Source organism: Mesoplodon bidens, assembly GCF_964165515.1.
Source record: "Mesoplodon bidens genome assembly, chromosome: 10".
Classification (NCBI taxonomy): Eukaryota; Metazoa; Chordata; class Mammalia; order Artiodactyla; family Ziphiidae; genus Mesoplodon; species Mesoplodon bidens.
This window is the reverse complement of record NC_138172.1, coordinates 25,391,536-25,417,980: the sequence shown is the minus strand read 5'-3', so window position 1 is coordinate 25,417,980 and position 26,445 is coordinate 25,391,536. Positions and strand designations below refer to the sequence as shown.

At 39.2% G+C, this 26,445-nt stretch overlaps 1 long non-coding RNA gene across 3 annotated transcripts in view; it reads left to right on the top strand.

Moving 5' to 3' along the window:
• LOC308623692 overlaps nt 1-26,216 on the top strand; it is a 187,491-nt gene extending 161,275 nt beyond the window's left edge. Inside the window, exons 4-5 of one of the 3 annotated variants that reach the window (XR_014016865.1) lie at nt 14,990-15,083; nt 25,425-26,216. This is a non-coding gene — a long non-coding RNA (uncharacterized lncRNA). Of the gene's footprint in view, nt 1-14,989; nt 15,084-25,110 lie in introns of all 3 variants that reach the window. The other 2 variants (XR_014016866.1, XR_014016867.1) reach the window with 2 other exon arrangements.
• Nucleotides 26,217-26,445: the final 229 nt, after the last annotated feature.

Below are 26,445 nucleotides of genomic sequence, written 5' to 3'. Positions count from 1 at the left end.
CTTGTGGCTGCCGAGGGAGAGGGAGAGGGGAGGGGAGGGGAGGGATGAATTGGGAGTTTGGGATTAGCAGATGCAAACTGTTATATACAGAATGGATAAACAACAAGGTCTTACTGAATAGTACAGGGGACTATATTCAGTACCCTGTGATAAACCATACTGGAAAAGAATATGAAAAAGAATATATGTATGTAAGAATGTATAAGTATATATATTCTTTCTCATATATATGTGTATATATATGTAACTGAATCCCTTTGCTGTACAGCAGAAATTAACACAACATTGTAAATCAACTATACTTCAATACAATTAATTAAATTAAAAAAGAGACTGATTCCAAGGTCTAAACTGCCCTCAGAATAGTATCCAAGCACCTTACCATGGCTCCCACGGCCCTCCGTGCTGTGCATCCACTGGCTTTCCGCTTCCCCAGAAGGTCGTGATCACTTCCATCTCAGGGCCAGTAATGGTCCCTCCACGGGGATGCCTGCTCCACTGGCCTTCTCGGGGTTGGCTCCTCTTTGCTCTGAAAGGTCTGAAAGGAAACATCACCTTCTCAGCGTCTTTTCTTTCTACCGGGCATGACCTTTTACATGACCTTGTAATTCCTCATCTTCACAGCACTGACTGCTGCCTGAATAACTGGTTTGATTTCCCATTACTGTCATCTCCATCACTAAAATGAAACTTGCTGAAGGTAGAAATGATCTCTGGTCTGCAGTAGTTTCTTCAGTACCTAGAATGATGCCAGACATTTAAGAAATGCTCAATAAATACTTGTAATTTTTTATTAATGAAACTGAAGGCATAAATATAAATTATATAATTGTCCTTTTTTTTTGCAATAGAAGTACACAGAGTTAAAAGGGAAGGAGTATATATAATGGGAAGGGTTATCAAGTGAATTTATTATTACCTACATCTTTTTTAGTCTTCACTAAATTCTCTTATTTCCATTAAACATCATCTATAAGTTTCTCCTTTCCAGTTCTTGGGCCTACTGATGTACTATCTCCCCTGACGTACTATCAAACCTCTCTACTCTTCCCAAGCCATTCCTGTCTCCTCCTGTTGGTTTTCTTAATCTGACCATATCATTCCCCAGCTTAAAGCATTACCATTACATGCGAATGCCCTTAGGATAAAGTCAACTCTTTAACATGACTAGGAAAATATTTTGCAATCCTATCTGAGCTCAGATCTCGAGCTTCATTGCTTGCCCGTCACTTTTCTTCCTTTCCAGACACCAGCCATTTTTAGTTCGGTTTCCTGAAATTACCATGTTCTCTCTTGCCTTTGGGCCTTTTCTCCATTTCTCACCCCTCTGCCTGGAACATCCCCTGCTCCAGTTCACCAGACTAATACTTATTCAGCTTTGAAGGAGAGGTTACTTCCTTCCTTCTGGAAGCTTCTCCAACCACCACACCTTCTCCAGTACCTTACACTTTACCAATTATCGCAATCATCAGACTCTTAGCCCAGCTTCCTAGTTTGCCTCCCCCATCAGACTGTATCTGTCTTACATACTCTTATTCCTCTAGAACTGAGCACTATGCTTGGTACTTTGCTGTCACTCAGTAATTGTAAAAAACAAGACAAAATAAAGGGATGCTTATGACATGGTTTTAAAGGAAATCTCTGTGTTGCCACTTGGGAACTTTTCATCAACTGTCAAAGTGTCCGATAAGCCCACCATGCCCAGAAATCACTTTGGCCCTCTCTCCTTTTTGAATGATTACCAAGAGGCTTTGTAAACACCCCCCACCCACCCCCACCCCACCCCCCACCTGCCGGGAGGCTTAGCTCCCAGACTCTGCCATTTAGAGGGTAATGTAAGAAGTCCTTTTCTGGAAGCAACATTGTGCGTGGTGGTACCTCTTAGCACAGTGAAAACTCGGAAAAGAGGGTGGTCTCAGCCAAGGGTCAGATTGCAGATACAATGCTTTATGTATTTGGCAGTGCTCTAGAGACAAATACATAATCACAGAGGTATGTGATCTGGTCGGAAAATTCAGGCCAGATAGAATGACATGGGTAGAAATGCACAGACACAAACACATAACAATGAGCACTCTTATTTGTAAAAACTACATAAATGGATGGCAGCTCTCTACCTCTGAAGTGATTTATAAATTAAAATAATTGCCTCTTTGAACTGTGCAGATATTAATTGACCTATCACTAATGTACATACAGTCTCTAAACCATCCAAACATTACCTAAACATTTTATTCCCTTTATTCTGGAAACCCCAAAACCCACAAAAATAGGCTCTTTGTTCTGGTGCCAAGGGTCATAAAGGAAAAGCCATCATCTTTGATGACTTTGCAATTCTTATTCTAGTTCTTCATCAAATTAATTCTAAGTGAAATAATGAGTACTCTGAGCTTCAATAACTCTTCCTATTCCTGTCCCTTTTTTACAACCTCATCCCCAAGCACATGGATCCAGTTCTGGCTCAAATTTCTGGTAATGAGAACAGGGGGATTCATTATTTTTTTAAATTAATTTTAGCTTTGGGTACATGTCCCAAACCACTCCAGATTGTGGGCACCTGGCATTTCCTTCCTATGTAAAATGAGGGAGAAACTAAATTGGCTGAGGTCCAGACATGCATGGACTATGACAAGCTTGCTAGGGGCCCATTCCGGAAGGGTGATCTTGACCTAAACTGAAAGGCAGGCAGAAAAGCATAGCATTTAAGACAGGAGCTTTAGGGCAGTGTTTCTAAACCAGGGGTGATTTTGCCTCCCCAGGGTAAATTTGACAATGTCTGGAGATATTTTGGGTTGTTACAACTTGTTGGGAGGGAGGTGCTGCTGGCATCTAATGAGTAGAGGCCAAGGATCCTGCTAAATATCCTACAATGCCCAGGACAGCCCCCTATGACAAAGGATGATCCAGTCCAAAATGTCAATAGTGCTGAGGTTGAGAAACTCTGCCCTAGAGTCTTATACACTTGAATTCACAGCCCAACTTTGCTCTTTTATTGGCTATGTGATCTTGGGTAAGTTTCTTGATTTCTCTGAACCTTAGGTTTCTCTTCTGTCAAATGGAGATGATAAAGTACACACTTTGGTGGCATTTTTAAGGGTTTAAAAATACTATATTCTATTTTAATTGACCATATATAGTTACCATATAATTACTATATAGTCACCAATTACTATATTACTATATATTCACTAATTAATATATAGTAATATATTACTACATATTGCAGCAAATTGCCACAACTTGAGGGGAAATTGTCCACTTTAAAATATTAGTTCCAAACCCAGATTTTATTTTCTCTTTATATCAATATTAGTACATAATAGAAGGATGCAAAATGCATAATTTTATTTAGAAAATAGATTTGGCAATAATTGACTTCTCTTTTGGTGTGACTAAGTGATATTAATTTCAAAATCTCAAAGATCCATTCTGTTTTTAGTAAGAGGAAAGGATGCATTATGAATATACAGGTTCTTCAGCATCTACACAGGCCCAGAAATACAGTAATACTTGCTTTAATTCAAATAGCTAAAAAATAAATAAATAAACAAAAGCCCCAGGTTTCCAGTGAGCAAAGACACAGTACTCTAAGAATGCCTAAGAGTGGAAGAAAATGAAAATATAAATCATATTCTGATATTTTTCTATGTAACACTGATATGTAATATCATATCACATTAAGCAAATATGACTTCTATACAAAATTTAATCTTTGAATAAAGAAATCAATTTGGACTTATGTTTATACAAAAATAGTTTCCTGAAATTATTTCCAATAAGAAGTGTTCTACTATTGCATAGAAGTAGTCTGCTAGTTCTTTATACCAACTCTGAAAATACTGTCCCCAAATAATTTGATAAATGAAAATCATGATCTCCCAGTATTTTTTAATACATATATATATATTTAATATATATATTTTTTTAATGGTTTATTTTATTCTATTTTTTTGGCTGCAATGGGTCTTCAATGCTGCACACAGGCTTTCTCTAGTTGTGGTGAGCAGGGGCTATTCTTCGCTGCAGTGCGTGGGTGTCTCATTGCAGTGGCTTCTCTTGTTGCAGAGCCAGCTCTAGGCGTGAGGGCTTCAGTAGTTATGGCTCACGGGCTCTAGAGCACAGGCTCAGTAGTTGTGGCACATGGGCTTAGTTGCTCCGCGACATGTGGGATCTTCCCAGACCAGGGCTCAAACCTGTGTCCCCTGCACTGGCAGGCGGATTTTTAACCACTGCGCCACCAGGGAAGTCCTCCCAATACTTCTTAATGCTACAACTCCTACTTCCTTGTGCTAGTCCTTATTTAATGGACTGAAGAGCACAGTCTTTTGGTCATTCTACAGATATTTTTTGAGTGCCAACTATATGTTTCCACAGAGATGGGTGCTGGGGTTATATGATGTTTTGGAACATGCAGATGGTCAGAAGACCACACAGCTTTGCTAGCAAGGACTCAGAATTCTAGAGTCAGAGAGAGGTGGCTTGACCTCTGGACTTTTGGCTAAGCCATGTGTTAGGCTGGTGAGCCTTTGGCCACCTACTCAACCTGCCTGAGGATCAGTTTCCTCATCTGAAAACAGGCTGAGAGAGTATTTCTCATCTGTTTGTTAAGAGGATGCTGATGAATAGCACTGAACTTGAGCCTTGTTATTTATTACGAAAATTGCTTAAAAATGGTTAGCTATATTACTATAAGGACCACTGTGTTATTTTTATAGTCCAGAAATGGCCTGGTTTTGGAAAATAGAAGCTTTTTTGGTATTTTCTTCTTGAAATGCAGAAGAAAACTGATGGGAGAACTTAAAAAGCATTACAAACCAGAAGGTGAATAAACCATATTTCTTAGCACAATGTGTATAAGCTTACCAAATGGAGCCAGCTGTCACAAAATAACCCAGGGTTGTTGGTAGTGGTTTTTTTTTTTAAGCTTCTCATGGCCAACTGGATGCTTAATCCAGTAGCTGGACAAGCTTCTCTACATTGCATTGTTTACATATTTTCCTTAGACATGGAGTAGTATTATGAAACAAATCCTTCAGTACACAAACATTCAGAGATGCTTTCTAACCGGACTTTAGACAAATAACTTTATTTTTTATAGACAGCTAGCTAATAAAATTCTAAATGGTGTTGAAGAAAAAGCACAAATGACACACTGAATAGCATTTATTATTTCTCTTATTAAAAAAACAATGCATGTTTCCTGTGGAAAATACAAAAAAGCAAAAAGAAGAAAATACAAAAATTCACCTCTAATCTCAATGACCAGAGATAACTCTGTGTGTGTGTGTGTGTGTGTGTGTGTGTGTGTACATGTACACATAGTGTTACTTCTCTTCAACAACATTTTCTTATTTCATTTAATACTATATTGGGATCACTAAATGTTACTACATGAGAGCAGAAGTCAGAAGTCTTTCTGCGAAGAGCCAAATTATAAAAAATATTAGATTTTGTGGGCCACGCAGTTTCTGTCCCAACTACTCAACTCTGCCATTGTAGCGTGAAAGCAAACAGAGACAATCTCTTAATGAATGGATGTGGCCAAATTCTGCCCATGGTGGGCTGGGTTTCTCCGACAATCTGTAGTTTGCCGACTCCTAGGCAAGAGCCTCATCAATAGTTATATTATTAAATATAATTATACTAGAGTATCATCAAGAATTATATTTGTTATAATAGTTATTAGGGAAAATGTAAGATTTTTTGATCCTCTAGATCTTGGAAATTTCTTCAAGTGTTTTCTTGTTAGTGCACATTTTGGAGAATTAGATATGAAAAAACAACCACCAGGCATTAAAGAAAAATAGTTTTCTGGAGGTCAATTAAAAAATGCAAGAACTCTGACACTGCCCTTAATTAAGTGTGTGTTTGCTCCACCACCATAATTTCCTAAATTCCTAGTGTTGTTTTGGGAGCAGCATTCCCATGTGTTGAAGGACCACACTGCCGGTTACTCCAAGCTATCAGAGTGTTTCTGTTGTATGAATAGTGTGAATCCAGCCCTCTGCTGCAGCTGCCACCAAGACCCAGTCACTTTCTCAGATGATAATGTCATTTGTTATGAGACTGCTCTAATGGGGGTGGGGGGAAGTCCTTGAATTGATTCCTTTGTATTTAATTCTTTGAAACCTACAGGCATGGGTTGTAGGTTGTGCTCTGTGGGAAGCTAACTCTGGGACAAATACTAGTACTGAGGAGATTTATTAGAGTGGTCTTGAGATCAACACCTGTGAACGGGAGTGGACCGCAAGGAAGATGGGGTAGAGGGAGACGATGAGATGTATTCTCAGCAAAGGCCTCGGCTGACCCCATGGGAAGTTCTGGAGCTGAGGCGGCTCTGCAGGACTGGCCTCCAAAGGGGAGGAAGGGGGCCCAGCCTTTACAAGCTGGAGTTGACCAGCTATTGGCCAAGGACGCCCCCAGAAGAGCGAGGCAGCTCTCCTCAGTAGTCTTTTCCCAAAGGGGGCCAAACCACCAAGGGTTGCCTTCTGGCTGCACTCCCAGTAGTTCAGAGAGTAAGTCCTTCATTCCTGACGGCGTTCTGGGTGATGCATCAAAGCATCTACCATCTCAAGGGTTAAGTCCCAGGGAGAAACTTGCCCAAGCTGATGTTCTGTTCTTAGTTTGAAAAGCCAATGAAGTGATGTTTTTGAAGCAGTGTGGAATTTTAACTAAGTCTGGTTTAATGAAACCATTTGGTTTAATAATTTCATTCAGTCATCCCATGAATATCAAGACCCGCAAACTCTGTATGTGCAAGGCAGGTGTGGGTAAGTTAGATCCTAAAACAAATTCAAGACATGTGGAGCTTAGAGCCTCTGGGGAATGCAGGGATGTGAATTACAAGGTGAAATGATGGCAGTATTGGGGGTGAAGTAGCAATTCTTGGTCCTAAGCAATCACGATTCACCCAACCCAAATTCCCATTTTATTTTTTAAGCTGCTACCCTTTTAAAGTTTATTAATAAACTGTATCAATAATAACCATGGCTCAATTTCTGCTGTAGGGAAGCCTGGAGTCACAAACAGAATGTAAATGTGTGGCAAGATTTGGATATGGGCAACACGGCTAAGATTTATTATTTCCAACAGACACTGAGTTATCAGAAGTCCCCCGTGCCAGGTAATCTGGCTCTCAGCACTGTGATCTATAACCTTCTTTTGGATGACACTCTTTTCTTCCCCTGATCATTGTATATATTTTACCAACATATTATAATACATTGCAGATATTACTCAGGGGCCCCATTGAATAAAAATACTATATTAAAAACGTACTTCAACTCATAAATGGAATGCAGCTTCAGGTCTTTCTCACCTGCAAGTCAAAAATGAGGTCCCTGTACCACTAAAAAGCCAAAGTGGGACTTTATATTGGCACCTGGAGGGTTGTGGACCAAGTTCAAGATTATGAACAAGTGTACACAGAATTACAATAAGGGCAAAAGAGATCTCATTTGTAACACATAAGATGCCAAAATAACTGCTTCAGTGTGACATATATGCAAGGCATATATAAACCACGTGGGATTTTATGGTTTTTAGGAAATACTGGACATTAAACATAGGCAATTCTGTACCAAAGGTTTCATTTACTCATCCATTTACTTATTCATTTATTCATTCTTCCATTCAGTATAGGGTTGCTGTGTGTACATTTCCAGGGAGCACCAATGATATCATTGTCTATGTGTATAGTGCCCTTGGAGCTGGACAGGACACAGGCTGCACAGCCATATTAGGTGACACCGATTCAACAACATATACTGGGTGAGTATGTGCCAGACGCCGTGCTTGGCACTGAGAATAGAGCAGTGAGAAAGACAGACTTGGATTGTGCCCCCATGAAGCTTTACTTTAGATGAAGTCAGACAAAAGAAGAGTAACTACAAAAACCAAATGAATATAAACTGAGATAAGTCCTAGAAGTATAGGGACAGGATAGCTTAAGGACCTCTAACAGGGAGACCTAATACTCTGGGCTGCCAGGGAAGAAATTCAGAGGAAACAACATTTAAGTTGAAACATGAAGGGTACGTTTGTTTACGGATGTGAAAACCAGGTTAGGGAAGGATGTTTCAGTAAGAGAGAACAACAACAACAACAAATTAGGTCAGGAAGGAGTATGGGATAGCCAAGGAACTGAACCAGACCAGTGTGGCTGGAGTGCAAACATGGGAGATGGAGGAGATGGGACTGGAGAGGCAGTTGGGGGCCAAACTTTATAGAGTTTTGAAGGATGTGTTGAGAATTTTGGTCTTCATTCTAAGGAAAACTGGAAAACATTAGATGTCCTATGCAGGAGAATGACCTGTAGTAAGGCCATGCTTGTGCATATGGAGAAGACATTTGACACGGACAAGAATATATGTGGTTGACAATATGAGGACTCTTTGGTAGCACAAGTGAGAAAGGATGGTGGCTTGTCTAGGGCAATGGCAAAAATGGTGGGAAGAAGTAGACAGATGAAAGAGGTTATCAAGTGAAATGTCTTAACCTACCCTCATTCTGCTATTTCTTGACCAGAACCGCTGAATTATTTTGACCTCTGAGTGCTCTCAGACAATATAAAACATCAACTATCGTGAGTGAGTCTGTGAAGAGCCGAATTATTTGATGTTAACGTCAAAGCCCACTGCAATCAAGGGTTGGGTTTGCCTATTAATATGTCATATAGCCAATAAAATACTAATTACCCTTTTATTCATCAGAAATCTATGTGACAACCTAAAATTTAATCCCTCTTTTCTATTCCATAACGTGGAGTACCTACTTATTTGGGATTGTGGTGAAGATGCAAAAAGATGACACGTATCTAAAGCACTGAGCACAATGCCTGCTATATCGTAATTGTTTCTGGTTACTTTTTACTACTGCTATTATTCATACTTAGGTTGGGAGTCTGGGATGAGAATTAATCATCCTTTTTCCTCTAAGTTGGGCACCAACTTTTGAGAAAAGAGATGCAGGAGTTAAACCAAGAGAAGTGAAAGTATCAGCTTTATTTGCTGAATTCAAGACCATGATTGGCTTTTCTGCTCACTTCTGCCAAATCTAGTGATCAGTACACCTAACTCAAGGAAACCTGCATATCTGCACAGCAAAATTGCTCTTGTGCCCTCCATCAGAGACACAGAGGGTTTGAGCAAGGCTGGGACCTGGCCCTGACTCAGAGATGCTTATATCATGGAAGAAGTAAACAGAACACTCGCGCTCCTCCGGGGAACCACAGAGCAGAGAAATTGAGAGCAGGGATCCTGGAGTTCGTTTGAGTAAACCTGGCTGTACCATTCATCAGCCAAGCAGCCATGCAAGTCTCTCAGAGTTTCTATGACTCCTCATCATAGAATATGGGAATGATAAAGTACTACCTCATAGGACTGTTGTAAGGAGTAAAGAAATGAAAGTGTTGGTGTCTGGCACACAGAAACCCTAATACATGTTTGTCATGACCAGTATCTGAAAAAAGAATACAGAAAACGCTGTACCCCACGCTTCTCCAATCCCATCCACCAGAGAGGTTACTGTTCTTCCCAAGGGGAAGAACAAAGGAGGAGAAAATATTTCTGAAAGAAAATGGAATACATATTTCCTATGCATTCCCTTCCTGGGGCACGGGGTTTAAAGCTCTTCCTCTATGCTGAACATGAGGGGAGTAAGGGTTGACCTCCCATATACACTATCACTTGATACCTTGGCCTTGAATCTGTCCTATCCCTCAGGTGCCCGTCTCCACCTGGGAAGCAGGGGATTTGTCATATGCATCAGTATATCCTCCCAATAATGTAGGGTCATGTACTGTGCTTTGCATGCACTGTGCTAATTACAATCAGTGCTTGATGGATTTGAACGTGAGCATCCTTCTTGAGCTATCTTGTTCCTTAATCAACTAAATCGTGAGGGGTTGCTGCCTGCTGGCAAAACACAGGCCCTGAGCAGGAAGTATGAGGTTCCCATTTGTCTGTTCCCTTTCTTCAGAACAATCTAGACTTCTAGACCCTGATTTTCAGTGTTACCCAGAAAGCTGGGTGCCTAAAGCTAAAAAAAATTTACCACGAGGCAAACACTCTTTACGTTCACCTTCCTTACCCGTGCATTTTTCCTAACCTAAAATTCCTGTCTGCCCAAAGCAGAAACAAAGGATTTAGAAAAAGTTTATTATCAGATGGACACCTTGATTTCTTTGTTTCCTTCATTTGCATGCTCATCAATAAGATTTAGCTAAATACACAAAACAGAGGAAGGATTAAGTAAAATATGGGATAGTTTCCTTCACTGTACCATTTATTCACTGAAAGCATTTGTTTGCTATTTATTATTTGCCTCCCCCAATTACAGTGTTTGTTCAGTGGGACTTTGTCTATTTTGTTCATCTCTTGGACACCATCGTGTTATGGGAGAGTTTGGCAAACTGTGGCCAGCTGGCCAAATCCGACTTACTGCCTGTTTTGTAAATAAAGTTTTATTGGAACACCACCAGACCTATTTGTTTACACATTGTCTTTGGCCCTACAACACCTGACTTGAGTAGTTGTGACAGAGACTGGGTGGCCTTCAAAACCTAAATTTATTACTGTGTGGCCCAATACAGAAAATATTTGTTGATCTCTGGCCTAAACCTCTAATTGATACATATTAAGTGCTTAATAAACACTTGCAGAATGAAGGAGTGAATGACTCAATAAACGTATAACATAGATAAAGAGTGGAGGAAAATGCAGATAGATAAAAATAGCGTGTTAAAGGGATAGGACTATGCTTGAAATTTTTTTTTTCTTTTTAAATCCTGTAATATTTAAGAATGTCATTTTTTAAAAGCAGATACAAAAATTTAAAAGTAATACCACCACCTTTGTAGACTGTTGGGAATATGGAGGTCTCGTGGTTCAAGAATTGCTTCAAATCTAGATTACTGAGCTGTTTCTTCATGTTTTCATTTTTAGTTCAAAAGCCAAGCACCCTCATTACTAATTATCCTCCTAATTGTGAGTTAACAGTGGGGAAAGCTGGCCCGTGGGGATTACTTGAGAAGCTATTTCCACAGCCGAAGATGTGGGTTGTTCAAACTTGAATAGAACAGAAACAGACCTGACTTGTGGAGTAATGTAAATAATATTTACCAAACTGGTCATTTATCAAAATTAAATTGATCCAGGGCCCCTTGAGGCCTGGTTATCTTAGTTTCTACTCCAGACATAACATTTACCTGATAACTCACAGAGCTCCCAGGCCAGCTCCCTCCTCTTCAGCTTGGCACTTCTTACTTGGGCCTTCCAAAGGAGCCTTCTTTGTTTAAACCTCGATCTGTTAACCAACAAAAAAAAAGCAGAGCCTTTACATTTTTAAGAGATCAAGAAAATGAAAGAAGAGAAACAGACATTTTATTTTTTTCACACAAGGACGAAAATTGGTCTCGCTCACTGGTTCCATCCACCTCCAGGTTTCTGTGACTCTGGTCTCAGGCTCTTTTATAACTATTGGCTCATTTGTTTAATGCTCCTTTAGGGGCCTTTCCAACTAGTAGCACAAACCGAAAGAGGAGAAGCAATCTATTCACCAAAAGGTTACCTTTTTAAAAGACATTTTGCATACTCCATTTCACAAAGAAACAATGGTTGCAAGGGCTCTGGGACATTAATTTTTCACAGGCAAAATATTCATCTTTAATGCACGTGGCCATAGGTTCAAAAAGTAATGTTAAGCTTGTGTATGTTGGCTGGAGTAATGCTATTCAAGACTTCATCCTAGTTCCCCATTGCAGAAGAGTTTTACCTCACAGCGTTCAGTGTTTTCCTTTGCATTTCAAAGCCCTAGAATCAAATGTAATCGTGGTTGTATGATGGATTTGGATAGGGGGAAGGCACGTGTTTATGTGAATTTATAGGCATTTACATCTTTAATGAACACTGGTGGCATTTTTTCTAAAATAACTCAACAACAGGGCACAAGTTATTTGACGCTTTTTTTGCCAAAAGTTAGTAAAAGAGCACAATGCCCTAGAAAGTGGCCTGGCCACCTGAGTGACCTCATTAAACATGGCTGCCCCATCCCGACCAGAGTTCCCATTTATAATTAATCATGAAAATAGCTAGATTAAATAGAATTCAATTATGATGAAGGGTCAACTTGCCTCTTTGGAAGAGAAAATCGAAATGATTCTGAAGCTTCGGGTGATACAGCTCTTTCTAAAGGTTCACTTCAGAATTGACCTTTCTTAAGTGGAGAAGTGAAATGTCTTAGACTGAACAAGACAAGGCAACAGCCTCAGTAAAACAGCACTGATGTATATAAACACACAGAGAATGAAGAGGCCAAGTAGGACTGAATGCCAGAGACACTAAAAAGTCATGCAAACAGAAATGGAGCAGGGATGCTAGTTGTGAATCTACTTCATAAGGGACATATTTTCTTAGGCCAATAACATATCTTTCTACACAATTTCAAATGTAGGATATCACTTAAGCCTCTTTTTGCTCCATATCTAAAGCTACAGGAAGTCCAGCAGCCGTGTACTCTGTTTTTATTAGGCTGAGTATATCCAGATGATTTTAATAAAGTTTTAAAACGACATTAGTTTCCTGCTATTTCGATGAAAACCACTTGCAAGATGAATTTAAAGCAACAGATCTATTTCTTGTCAACACATGCTCTCTTTATGCAAATACACCACTCTTTCATAATAGCCAACAAAACAAAACACAGACACAATCATCGACTGCATGCGACATGGGAGAAACATGTCATCGTTGTAAATGTTGAAGGATAAAGAAATGGAGAGTGTGATGGGTGCCAGGGTAAGCTGCCCAGATTTCCCGGATGAGGACTGAGGTTCTTATTACCTCAACTGCTGAAAGCTCAGCACCTACTGGAGTCCCTCTCTCTGGGAATTGTCAAATAGTGTCTTTAAAAAAAAAAAAATCTATTGGAGTATAGTTGATTTACAATGTTGTGTTTCAGGTGTACAGCAAAGTGATTCAGTTATACATATACATATATTCATTCTTTTTTCAGATTCTTTTCCCATATAAGTTATTATAGAATACTGAGTAGAGTTCCCTGACCTATACAGTAGGTCCTTGTTGGCTAATTTATATATAGTAGTGTGTATATGTTAATCCCAAACTCCTAATTTATCCCTCCCTCCCCACCTTTCCCCTTTGGTAACCATAAGTTTGTTTTAGAAATCTGTGAGCCTGTTGCTGTTTTGTAAATAAGTTTATATCATTTTTAAAAAACTAGATTCCACATATGAATGATATCCTGTGATATTTGTCTTTCTCTGCCTGACTTACTTCATTCAGTATGATAATCTCTAGGTCCATCCATGTTGCTGCAAATGGCATTATTTCATTCTTTTTTATGGTTGAGTAATATTCCATTGTATATATGTACAACAGCTTCTTTATCCATTCCTCTGTTGATAGACACTTAGGTTGATTCCATGTCCTGCCTATTGTAAATAGTGCTGCAATGAATATTGGGGTGCATGTATCTTTTTGAATTATGGTTTTCTCCGGGTATATGCCTAGGAGTGGGATTGCTGGATCATACGGTAGTTCTACTTTTAGTTTTTTCAGGAACCTCCATTCTGTTCGCCATAGTGCCTGTACCAATTTACATTCCCACCAACAGTGTAGGAGGGTCCCCTTTTCTCCACATCCCTCCAGCATTTATTGTCTGTAGACTTTTTGATGATGGCCATTCTGACTGGTGTGAGGTGATACAAATAGTGTCTTGTCCTAGGTTATGCCTATTCTCTGGAGACAGCTCGCAATCCAAAGACAGGTCAATTTGTGTATGTGGATGAGAGGGCAGGGGGAGGTGCAGAAAGCCGTGGTCCCCTGACATCACGCGACCCGAGGGGCCATTCCAGTCTTACACAGAAATCTGTGAGTTTTTATCCCCAGGTCTAGGACTCACCCTCACCTTCAGGTAATCATGATTCTTACCCTGGCCTCCTACCTGGTCTCATCTCCATCTCACCTTCCCTCTTAGGAAGCCTTTCCCACTACTGTCAGGTCAATTTTCCTAAGGTTCAGTAATCTGTCGGCTGCTTTTTAAGAAGGGAAAAAAAAATGATAAAATGGATAGTCTGTGATCGAATAAATCTGGGAAATGCTGTGAATTTTATCCTCTTCTTGGATGTTCATAATTTACCTTAGCCTATTCAAGACTCTGGGCAGTTCTACAGTAAAGAATCTGTCGAACCTTTTTAATCCAGTATTTCCCAGACCCGTTTGGTCATCCAACACCATGTTTAATCCCCGTTAACAGCCTTCAGACACTGTGCTCTGTGGAACACCTCTTGGGAATCGCTGAAGTCCTGGAATGGCATTCAGGGTCCTCTATAACCTGACTATCCTCCAAGTACTCGGTCTAGAATTTTCTTTTCATTTTTCTTCTCTTGCTCTTTGGTTCCCTCTACCTTGGACAGTCTTTTTGTTGAATCCTTTTTTATTGAAATCTATCACATGCTTCAAATTCCAGATCCTCCTTAAAAAGTGATATAAATGAACTTATTTACAAAACAGAAAAAGACTCACAGACATAGGAAACAAACTTATGGTTACCAAAGAGGAAAGGGGGGTAGGGATAAATTAGGAGCTTGGGATTAACAGATACAAATTACTATATATAAAACAGATAAACAACAAGGATTTACTGTATAGCACAGGTAACTATATTCAACCTCTTGTCATAACCTATATGGGAAGGATTCTGAAAAAGAATATATATATATATATATATATATATATATATATATATATATATATAAGAATCTGAATAACTGAATCACTTTGCTGTACACCTGAAAGTAACAAAACATCCTAAATCAACCATATTTTAATTTTAAAAATGCCACATTCTCCAAGAAGCCTTATACAAATCTCCCAACCAGAATTAATCTTTTCTTTCTCTAAATTCTTAAAATACCTGTGCAGTATATGGCAGCAACAAAGGCATCAGACTCTGAATCACTGTTTTGCAGGTTACCAGCAACAGGACTTTCTCATCTACAAAATGGGAATAATGTGGCATTTACCCCGATAGAACTGTTGTGAGGGTTAAACAAGAGAATGAAGGTAAGTGCTGTTAAATCTAAGGTCCTAAAGTCAAGGATTGTGTAGAACTCATCTTTGTGGTTTCTGATGAATCTTGCACAGTTCTGAATACAACAGATCTTGATTTATGTTTGTTGGAATGCTATACTCGACTGTTGACAGAGATTCTGGGTTATGCATTATCTCCTTAACATATTGATGAGATAAACTATCTATGCATTTAGAGGGAAATTCTGTGTTTTAGGATGTGATCATTCATCCTAAGTGTGCCTTTATATGCTGGACGGGCTTTGGAAGGTCACTTACACTCTCTGGAGCTCAGTTTCCACATTTGTAAAATTTAAGGGATTGGGCTAAATCAGTGACTCTCCAGAAAGGCCTAGACCACCAAGAACTTTAAAAAATTAGTTCTCCCACGATTTGAGAGACCTTTTAAAAAAAGCAAACAGGGACTTCCCTGGTGGCGCAGTGGATAAGAATCCACCTGCCAATGCAGGGAACACAGGTTCAAGCCCTGGTCCCGGAAGATCCCATATGCCACAGAGCAATTAGGCCCGAGCGCAACAACTACTGAGCCTGCGCTCTAGAGCCCGTGAGCCACAACTACTGAAGCCCGCATGCCTAGAGCCTGTGCTCCACAGCAAGATAGGTCACTGCAATGAGAAGCCTGCACACTGCAATGAAGACCCAATGCAGCCAAAAATAAATTTAAAAAATTAAAAAAAAAGCAAACAACACTTGTTGAAGTAACAATCAATGATTTTCCGAATTTTTATAATCAAAGTCATATAAAAAACTTGGGATTTTATTCGCTTATGCAGTCTTAATCAAAAAATAAGTGGACAGTTTTCCCCTGAGCTTTCTATAATCTTGAACCACAGTACTTAGCCACAAATTGTGGCCTTCACTGGTATATAAGGAACATTAGTTGGCAACTGCTGCTCTTAATCATTTTTATGGTGCCCTTTTGCTTAAAAATTCTGTGATGCTCTGAGATAAATCAGGCCATTTAAGATTCAGTTCTTTCATGGTTTTCTCACCTTTTCTGTATGTGCTTATATAGCTTGTGTTATTGTTGTAAAGGGACCAAAGGCATGAAACCCAGTGTAGGGTACATTTCTCAGCCTGAGTGACAAGTAGCCATCATCTAGACAAGTAACAGAACAAGAGAGTGGAGTAGAAATAGTGATCTGGGCAGAAGGAACTGTATATAGGCCCAAACACAGGAGATACCAGAGAATCTTTGGTACTTTGGGGAACTTTGTGTGTGTGCGCATATGTGTGTGTGCACACACACACTTGTACTGGGTAATGAGGTAAAATGTATTTCTATGTGTTGAGGTCAAAAAAGTTTGCTCACCATGACTCCAGACTTCAGGAAGCTTTCTTACAAAAGCCTGCTACAAGTCACCATGGGAACCAGGTGGTAGATATCAACAAAGTAGCACAAATTCATCTCTCCCACTAAAACACGGGGCTCAGGAGAGCATGTCCTAGTGCTGACAATGTAAGTATCTACAGACAAGTTCAAATTAAAAGAAGGGCTTCCTTCAGAAGGCCCAGGAATGGACTGCTTCAGAGAGACGCATCAGTTTAATACATTTCATGTTTGTCACTGGCAGTTTTGGGCCATTTCTATGGTGTTAGATATTTGTGGTCTCTTCAACTTCCTGTAGCTCAGTCACTTTTCTGCTTAGCATCTACCATGGGAGAGCTGGGACCTGCCATCTGTGCCGGGAACTTCAAAGATGTGTTTTGGTTTACATTCTGTTACAGTGAAGTCAATGCAAATTGTTTTTATGCTGTTTTTTAAAAAAATATTTTATTTTACTTATTTTTGAAAGAGAGAGACTAAGTGTAGTGAGCAAGGACCAGCCGTGGTTTAATATGGTATTGGCCTGACTTGAAAAAAACCCTCTAACAGATGTTCATTTTGATTCATTGTTTTCTGTGGGAATCGACTTTTTTTTTTTTTTTTTTTTTTTTTTTTTTTTTTTTACTATTTTTCAAATTCTGTTTGGATACAGATTCGTCTTAGTAGGGAAAAATGCTAAATTTCCATTTAGACATATTCGCTTTAACAGTGGCAACTTGCCATATTCTCCTCCTTACTTTCCTTATTTTTTTAGAAATAACACAAACACTTCGTGGAGCTTGAGGCTGACCTGAACTTCATTTAACTCTCCTTCAAAGGTCAACTAAAAGGCATTATTTCTCATGGAGGAAAAGAATCTCAATAAGAGTTCAGAGTGAACCAGAAAAGACCTTAAAGGGAACTTAATCCAATTCCTACTAATTTTGCAGAAGAGGCTTTCAAGTTTTAGAGAAGTGTTGCAGATTGCCCAAGGACATGACATGGCTGGTGGCACAACTGGACCTAGAACTAAGCTCAGGAGGACCAGACGAGGCCCCCTCCATTTGGCCTCACTGCCTCTTCAAACACTTGGCAATAGCTCCTCCAAGATGGCAGTTTCATGGAAATCACTAGCTATGCAAATCAGTTAAAAGTCATCATACATTTTGTTACTGGCAAGAAAATCTCAAAAGTAATTGTTGCAGAATTGAACATTTTATTTATTGGTTAACTGAGTCTATTATCATAGTAGGAGTCTCCAGAGAAAATCTGTAGTTTATTAAGGATATTTCCTTTGAGAGATAATAAGATGGAAGTTTCCAAAGAATCGTTCATTTTCTTATGTGCTATATAGAATGGCTTTCCCCTAGCATTATTATTATTGGAATGTAAATTATGTAAATTTAATAAATTAAATTATAATTTAAATTATAATCAGAGGAATTATTCAAATCACACACTGGAAGTTGGAATTGAGGAAGGAAAGTTTCTAATAATTTAGACAAGAGTTTCTCAAGCTTGGCGCTATTAACATTTACATCAGACAATTCTTTGTTATGGTGGGGGCTAAGCTGTGATTGTAGGATGTTTAGCAGCGTCCCTGGCCTCTACCCAGTAGATGCTAGTAACACAAGCCCAACTGTGATAACCAACATCATCTTCAGAGCTTGACCTATGTCGCAAATAGCCCCCATGAGAATCACTAATTGAGACAAGTCTTGGTGTTCAAAATTTAGAGACAGTTTCTTTACTAAGACAGAGTCAGAGGCCAGGGTCGGGGGGGAGAGAGACACAGAGAGAGAGAGAGACAGAGAGAGACAGAGAGAGGTATTATTCTTTCCCACCATCAGTGTATCAATAATAAATACTTATGTTTATAAACTATGAAAACATGTTACTTAAGTAATACCAAATTACCTCCAAGTCAGTCTCAACCTGGTATCACAGTCAACAGTCACAAGTCTGACATCCAAAAATGGATGAAAATAAATTTAGCTCTCTACCAAAACTTTCTTAAGAGATATGGGGACAGGAAATGTAGTTCATGACCCCTGAAATGATCTTCCTATTTTTTATAATCAAAGTCATCCCTCTTCAACCATCTATTCATTTTTCTCATCTAAACAGTTGCTCTTTCACAATCTCTGTTCTCTCTCAAACTTGGCCGCAAGTGTGCTGGCTTGCTTGTCTCTTCTCCCTGCTCATGCTTTAGTGTCCGCTGACTTAGTTCTCCCCAAGTGGTTCTCCGGCCTTTCCCATTTAGATGCAGGTAACCTCTTACCACGTGGCTGCCTTACCCATTGTCTAGATCCACACAACCAAAGTCCTAGATCTCAGGTAAATACTAAATCTTCCTTGGAATATTCTGAGATGCGGGAAGGTTTTAAACCTTATACAAGACTATTTTTTATCCCAGTCATACTAGAAAGAGGGAAATCAAGATCAGCAGCAATTCCACTACTCACAAACCCCAGAATGAATAATGGTGGATTTCTAGGTAGGTGGTTTAAACACTTGGAGCTGTGAGAAGAGAATCAGAGTGAAAATATATAGTTGGCATTCCCTAGTCATGGAGGGAAAATACAATGACCTGATCTTTGCTTCCACATTCTTTTTTCCATCAAATTATAAGGCTGACTTCAGGATGTTTCCATTTCATGTGGGGCCACCATCATAACCATCATCATATCATAATCATCATTATCACTTATTAAGTACTTACTCTATGCCACAGTGTAAGCATTTTACGAGCATGTCATACTCTCATTACCACTACTAACAGAGGTGCTATTAATATTTCCAACTGGTGAGAAAATTGAGTTTCATGGTGGTTATCTAAGCTTTCCAGGACCACAGAGCTATTCATGTTTTACTTGTCAGTTCAAGAAAAATTCCCATGCTCATGGATCTCTGGTCTCACCTCTTCCTTTGCCATGTGTCTGTCTTCGCAAACCTGGTGTGGTAGGTAGCCAGGTGAAGAGCATCATGCTGCCATTTCTATTTGTCTTCCGACAGAGGTTCATGGATGGCTGGAGGAGGGCTGGTCAGGTGGGCGACAGGAGACACTTTGCCCATAATTTCCATTGTAAGAACCTATCCAAATATTCTTCCCCATGCATGTCAGCCATGCCTGCTCTAGCTCTTTCGGAAGTGTCTTGTGGCCCTGCTACTCAAAGTATACTTTGCAGATCTGCAGCATCAACGTCACCTGGGAACTTGTGAGAAATGCAGACTCTCAGGCCACACCCCAGACCTACTGAATAGTTTCCCTGGTGTTCTGAATACATACCTTCAGGACATTAGAAGGTGGTTCCAATACCTCCATAGTCCAGTGGTTCGCACGTCGACCAAATGTCAAGTTTACTTGGAGGGCTTGAGAAATCACAGATTGCTCAGCCTCCTCTCTGTTCTAGGGCTTGGGAGTCTGTAGGTCTGGGACGGGGCCCAAGGTGTTGCACTTCTCACAAATTCCCAGGTGGTCTGGGACTGCTGTTTGTGTACCATCGCTATGGTCAAATACACTGACAAACCACTAAAAGGTAAACCAAACTAAAGCAGTTGATTTTCTAACAGGTCTCAGAACTGTTAATATGCTAATACTTGGTTTCTCAAACTCCTGGCTCGCTGAAACTATTTGGGGGATGGGGAGCAAAATATCACTATAGATTAGTATTCCAGAAAAGGAACTTTGAGAACCACTGCTCTACAAACAGACAATACAAAGTTTGGCAATTATGACGAGGAAGAAAAAAAGCTGAATGTCATAAAATGACCTCTTTGGTTCGGCGAGGATTAGTCTTGGTTTTGGTATAGTGTCAGCACAGCTGTTATGTCTTTTAGCAAAAGAATAGCACATTTCTCCAAGGAATTTGTACAGATTGAAAATAAATTAGAAATTATTGAGATTCACATAATATAGATCGAGAATTTAAAAGGGTCAAAAAATATATCAGCAACATTCAAATTGCTGTTTCATCCCCCCTGTTGAAATACAAGCCAAGAATAAAACACTGATTAAATAGAGAGCACTGACATTTTACTCCTGGGCTGCTGGATACCAGCCCAAACAAAGAGCCGGTTAAATTCAAAAGACAAAGAGCCCTTTTGTGAGGCAGTAAGTTCATCTGGGAGAAATATGAAGTGAAGTCTCCAAGGAGAGAGTTCTCCAACATCTTTACCTCTAACACTCATTGAGAGGCACTAGGTAAAATCACATTCAAAATGTACAAGGGAAGGGAGATGAAGGAATTTATTAAAGGATGGAATTGGGATAGACATAAATCTCAACTTTTGCCTCCAGTGAGGGATATTTATATTAGGAAATGAAAATCAAAATGAACAATGAGAAATGAGCAAGAAAATACATTCGTCTGAGCAAACAAAACATAAAATGTCAATTTCATCATATTTTCTATGGGTAGGCAATATAGCAGTGGACAAAATGGACATTTTTCTCTATTCTCAAAGATCGTACACAGTGATAAGGAATACAGGTTCAAAAATAATAAAACTATAAATCAAATAGGAGTTACGTTGGAAGATAAACAAGGAGAAGAGATGGAGAAAAACAGAGTTTGGGTAGAGGTGCTTTAGAAAGCGTGCTCAGGGAAAGCTGCTCGGGTGATTTATTTGAGCTAAGAAAGAAAAGAATGGGAGAAAGGACCAATATAAATGTTTGGGTAAAGAGCATTTTAGAAATCAAGAATAGTGTATGAAAAGGACTGTAATTGGGGAAAAAACTGGGGTATTTACAGCACTGAAAGGAGCCCACGTTAATTGAAGACTTTCTTTGTACAAGTGACCACGCTGAGTCATAGGGGTGAGTCTGAGAGTGTGTGCAGGTGTCAGGTACGAATGGCAGGTGATGATATTCAAGATTAAGTTAGACCTTGGCCTCCTGATTTTGGTCATTTCATTTCTCATGATTCATTCACTCAGCTCCCAAATGCTACAAGCTGGTTTCTGCTGTGTTAATACAGAACAAATAAATCATTTGACTGGATCCTCTCCTACATGTAGAGTCCTATGTAGTGTTAGTAGCTATTGTTCTTGCTAAAATATTCTTTAATATCCCCTGCCTGCTGTCAAGAGCTATTTATTCCTTGTCAGTCATGCTAAGTTCAACTGGGGCAAACAACTTTAACAATTTAACAACTTTAAATCCTTAAGGAGGCTTATCACATCTCTTCATGGTAGTGCTGCAATGAGAGATGAAAGATCCTTTGGACCAATATTGTAGAATACTGAGTCCATGATGGCCCAAGTTCATCGTCCTTGTCACATATTATTATGAAACAGTTTCAGATGAATGGATGTATTAGGTGGATTTTACATATAAAGAAATGATTGGTTGAGGTAATTAATAAAATACAGATAAAGATTTCTTAACCCAAGACTTATGAGTATGCAAAGGATACAAATATATCTAGAGATGATTTTGTTGGAAGAACATTTTAGAAAGTAAATGTGCTGAAGATTACTTTAATAAAAATAAAAAGCATGCAGAAAGATCCCCAAAGGTTGGGGTTAATTAACAAATCATTTTACTTAAAGTCTTACAGGGTATTCATTCCTGAAAGACAAAGAGGGCTCACAAGTGAATTCAACAAAGCAAGAGAGCTTAGACTCGTAGAAAGAAAGCATTTATCTTCCCTCCTGTGATTTCCAATACTACGAATCTGGACATTTGCCTTCTAAGAAGTTCCAATTCTTGAAAGAGAAACTTTCCCACTGTCCTAGCAGAGCACGGGCTACGTGATTATTTCATTACTCACAAGTTCCAGATATTACATTTGCTCTGTGCTTTTAAGTGGCATCAAGTGAATCAAGACTGGCTGAAATCATTCGAGGAAGAGGCAAAAGTCTGCTTTTCTTTTCCTTTCTGCAAGACAGCCTGATTGTGTAATCATACCCCAGCTGAATCTGGCTTGTGCTGTTAGAGGAATTATCTCCTCATTAAAAACAAATCTTAATAGGCCTAATTTGAAGGCTGCTTTTGTCTGTAACTTGATCAAGAGGGTAATGACTGTGAACCATGCTCGATAGAAGGAGTGTAAAAGAAAGTGAGAAACATTAAACAGGGCAGATTACACTCACATTACAGGGCTTTTGATATGCAAATGAAGCACACCAGGCAAAAAAATAAAAAATAGCAATGGGCTTGCTTCTATTTCTTTTCTTGATACTCTCAGGGCGTGCAGGAAAATCTGAGTCTCTGAGAAATGGTTTAGTTTGAGAGACCTGTAACTGCTCTTTTCACGGCCTTAGTCTTCTCAGTTGTAAAATGGGGATAACAGTGTTTACAATTATTATAATAGGGTTATAATAAGGATTAAATGAACTAATATACGTGAAGCGTGCAGAATAGTATCTGGGTTTCTAATCCATCCAGTGCACAGCTAATGAGAGCACTGACTATCATTAGGTTTAGGTCTTATTGGTTTTGTTATTATTATTGGCATTCTTTTTCTATTTCTATACTATTCTTTATCTATTATTCTATACCATTTCTATTGCTATACCATTCTGTATCTATTTCTATTTCTATACCAGTCATAGACTCACAGAATTTGGGGACAGGAAAAACAAGGGTATTGTTTCCAGAACTGTGTTCCATGAATAACCTCTGTTATTAAGATATTAGTTGTATAAAAATAGGTTTCTCTACTCAAAGACTTTTGGGAAATGCTATATTAAATAAAATCAGAACCATTTCACCATAAAACCTTTCAGAGTCTTTAATTTGCCAGCAATGTGAATCTCAAAGAGGGTAATATTTTATTCAAGCTTTCCTAAATTTATTTGACCCCAAACACATTTTTCATAGAATGTCTGTTAACCCCTCAAGGAACATTAGTTCTTGAAGCAAATTATGGATGACAACTCAGTGATGCTCAAAGAGGAAAATGACTTCTCCTAGGCCCTCAACTACTTAGAGGCAGAGTCCGGACTTACACCTGGGTCTCCTGGTGCCTCTAGGATGTTTTGCATAAAGCTGGTATCTTGATCTGGCTTGCATTTCTGCAGGGAAAGATCTTGGGTGAAATGAGGAATAAAACCTGGTGGTCAAAAGCATGGACCTGGTTTAACTGCCCACTTCCCAGTGTATGATCTCATGCAAGTTATTTCACTTTCCTGGGCCTCACTGTTTTGTTTTGTTTTTTCCTCCACTGAAAATGTGGGTAATGATTGCACCTGCCTTGTGGGGTTGTTGAGAATTTAAATGATATAATGCATGTAAAACACATACATTAGTTATAAACAATTTATCATTGTTCCTAGCACATAGTAAGTGCTAAAGATAGGTTGCCAGCTATTGAGAAATAGTGTTTTTAAAGGGGGGGTGGTCACATCCTATAGTAGAGAAGGAAGATATGATGAAGATGAATTGTTTGCTGTTAACTTCTTTTTAAGAGTCTGTCAGGGGAAGCTCCTTGAGAATGCTCTACTTGAAGCAATGCTGGGAAGCTCTCTATACCACTGAACCATCACATGGCCAAAAAAAAAAAGACTGGTAACGTTTTTAGGGAGGATAGGACATACTGGCCTAGGCTTGGAGTCTTTGGATTCTACTGCAGAAATTTCTCAGACAGGAAGCATACAAAGTGCCCCTAGTCCCAGGCTACTCAATCAGGCTAGGAGTGCTGTAGTGGGCCATGGATCAGGCTTATCTGTGAACCTCCAGTAACCAGTCCACGTGGTAAGTACAGACATCGAGAGTCAGCAATTAGACATTTTTATAGGAATTGGCAGAGTAATTTTATGTCTCCACAAATGTTGAATCCAAATAATAATTTTTAAAATGAGGCTTGTACTTTTATACCTTTTTATTATTTCATAATTTTAGTAAATGATTTTCATTGTATTTTACAAAAGCATCAGTCTAGGACAGAGTGAATATTAAAATAAGACAAAATAAAATAAAACGTGTCCTTTACCTTAGCTAGTTTGAGAATTAGTCTAGAACAGTGGCCCTCAAAAGTGTGGTCCCTGACCAGCAGAATTAGCATCTCGTGGGAACTTGTTAGAAATGTAATTCTCACTCCCACCCCAAACGCTGCATTAAATTCTGGGTAGAGCCCAGCAATCTTTATTTTAATGAGCCCTCAGGTGACTCATATGCACACCAAAATTTTGAAAACATTGAGAACATCACCAGGATAACTGTATCTTCTTCCAAATTCAGTAGAGCAGGAGTATTACACCCCAAAATCTGCTGTGCAAAAATATTGGGTTGGCCAAAAAGTGCCTTTGGCTTTTAAGTAAAAAGACACTTTTTTCATTTTCACCAAGAACTTTATTATTTTTTTAATATTATTTATTTATTTTTGGCTGCATTGGGTCTTGCGGCACGCAGGATCTTCGTTCAGGCATGCAGGATCCTTCCGTTGTGGCACGTGGGCTTCTCTCTAGTTGTGGTGTGTGGGTTTTCTCTCTCTAGTTGAGGTGTGTGAGCTCAGTAGTTGTGGTGCATGGGCTTAGTCGCCCCACAGCATGTGGGATCTCAGTTCCCCGAGCAGGGATCCAACCCACGTCACCTGCATTGTAAGGCGGATTCTTTACCACTGGACCACCAGGGAAGTCCTACACCAAGAACTTTATTGAAAAATGTATTCATTTTTTGTTCTACTACCTTCTGCCATTTTTCAGGCAATTGTATAATTCCATCTTTCCAAAACTTTTTATCTTTTTGAGCAAAGAATGTTCCAGGTGCCTTTTACAGTCTTCCAGGGAATGGAAATTTTTTCCATTAAGAGAATTTTGAAAAGACCAAAATAAATGGAAATCTGAAGTTGCAATGTCTGGTGAATACGGCAGATGAATCAGAACTTCCCAGCCAAGCTGTAACAGTTTTTGCCTGGTCATCAAAGAAACATGCGGTCTTGGGTTATCCTAACGGAAGATTATGTGTTTTTTGTTGACTAATTCTGACGCTTTTCGTCGAGTGCAGCTTTCCGTTGCTCTAATTGGGAGCAGTACTTCTTGGAATTAATCGTTTGGTTTTCCAGAAGGAGCTCATAACAGAGGACTCCCTTCCAATCCCATCATATACCCAACATCACCTTCTTTGGATGAAGACGGGCCTTTGGTGTGGTTGGTGGTGGTTCATTCTGCTTGCCCCATGATCTCTTCCATTCCACATTGTTGTACAGTATCCACTTTTCATCGCCCATCACAATTTATTTTAAAAAAGGAATGTTTTCATTACGTTTGAGAATCACATGAGGAAATACAGTCAAGAAGGTTTTTTTGCTTAACTTATGTGGATGCCAAACATCAAAGTGATTCACATAACCAAGCTAGTGCAAGTGATTTTCAATGCTTCATTTGGATATTTTGAGTATGTTGGCTATCTCCCACATGGTATACCGTTGACTGTTCTCAGTGAATGGCTCGATTTGATTGCTATCAACTTCAACTGGTCTACCCGACCGTGGTGCATCATCCACTGAGAAAATTCCAGCAGAAAACTTTCGCAAACAGCTTTTGACACATTCGATTAGTCATAGCACCTTCTCTATACACTGCACAAATCTTTTTTTGTGTTTCAGTTGCGTTTTTACCTTTCTTGAAATAAGCATAATATGCCGAAAATGTTGCTTTCTCTGTTCTACCTTCACTATTAAAATGGCTACACAAAAATTCACCGATTTTGATAAGTCTTTTTTTAAACGCATGCTGATATGACAGGTGTCACATACAATCTAACAAAATTACTTCAGATGAAGTTAAAAACACCTAGGTGCTACTAGAGCCATCTTACGGAAAAAACTGAACGAACCTTTTGGCCCACCCAATAATATGACACTATTTCTCTAAAATCAAGTTAAGTTTTACTCTGAACTACTCTTCATTCAGGTTAGAAGCAATTTCAATTTCAAAAAAGATTAGGTTTGTTACGGGTAGTGGAGACCCAAAATAACAGTGGCCTAATCAGTAAGTAGACTTTTAACCCACCTACACTGTTGGTGGGAATGTAAATTGGCAGTCACTATGGAGAACAGTATGGAAGTTCCTCAAAAAACTAAA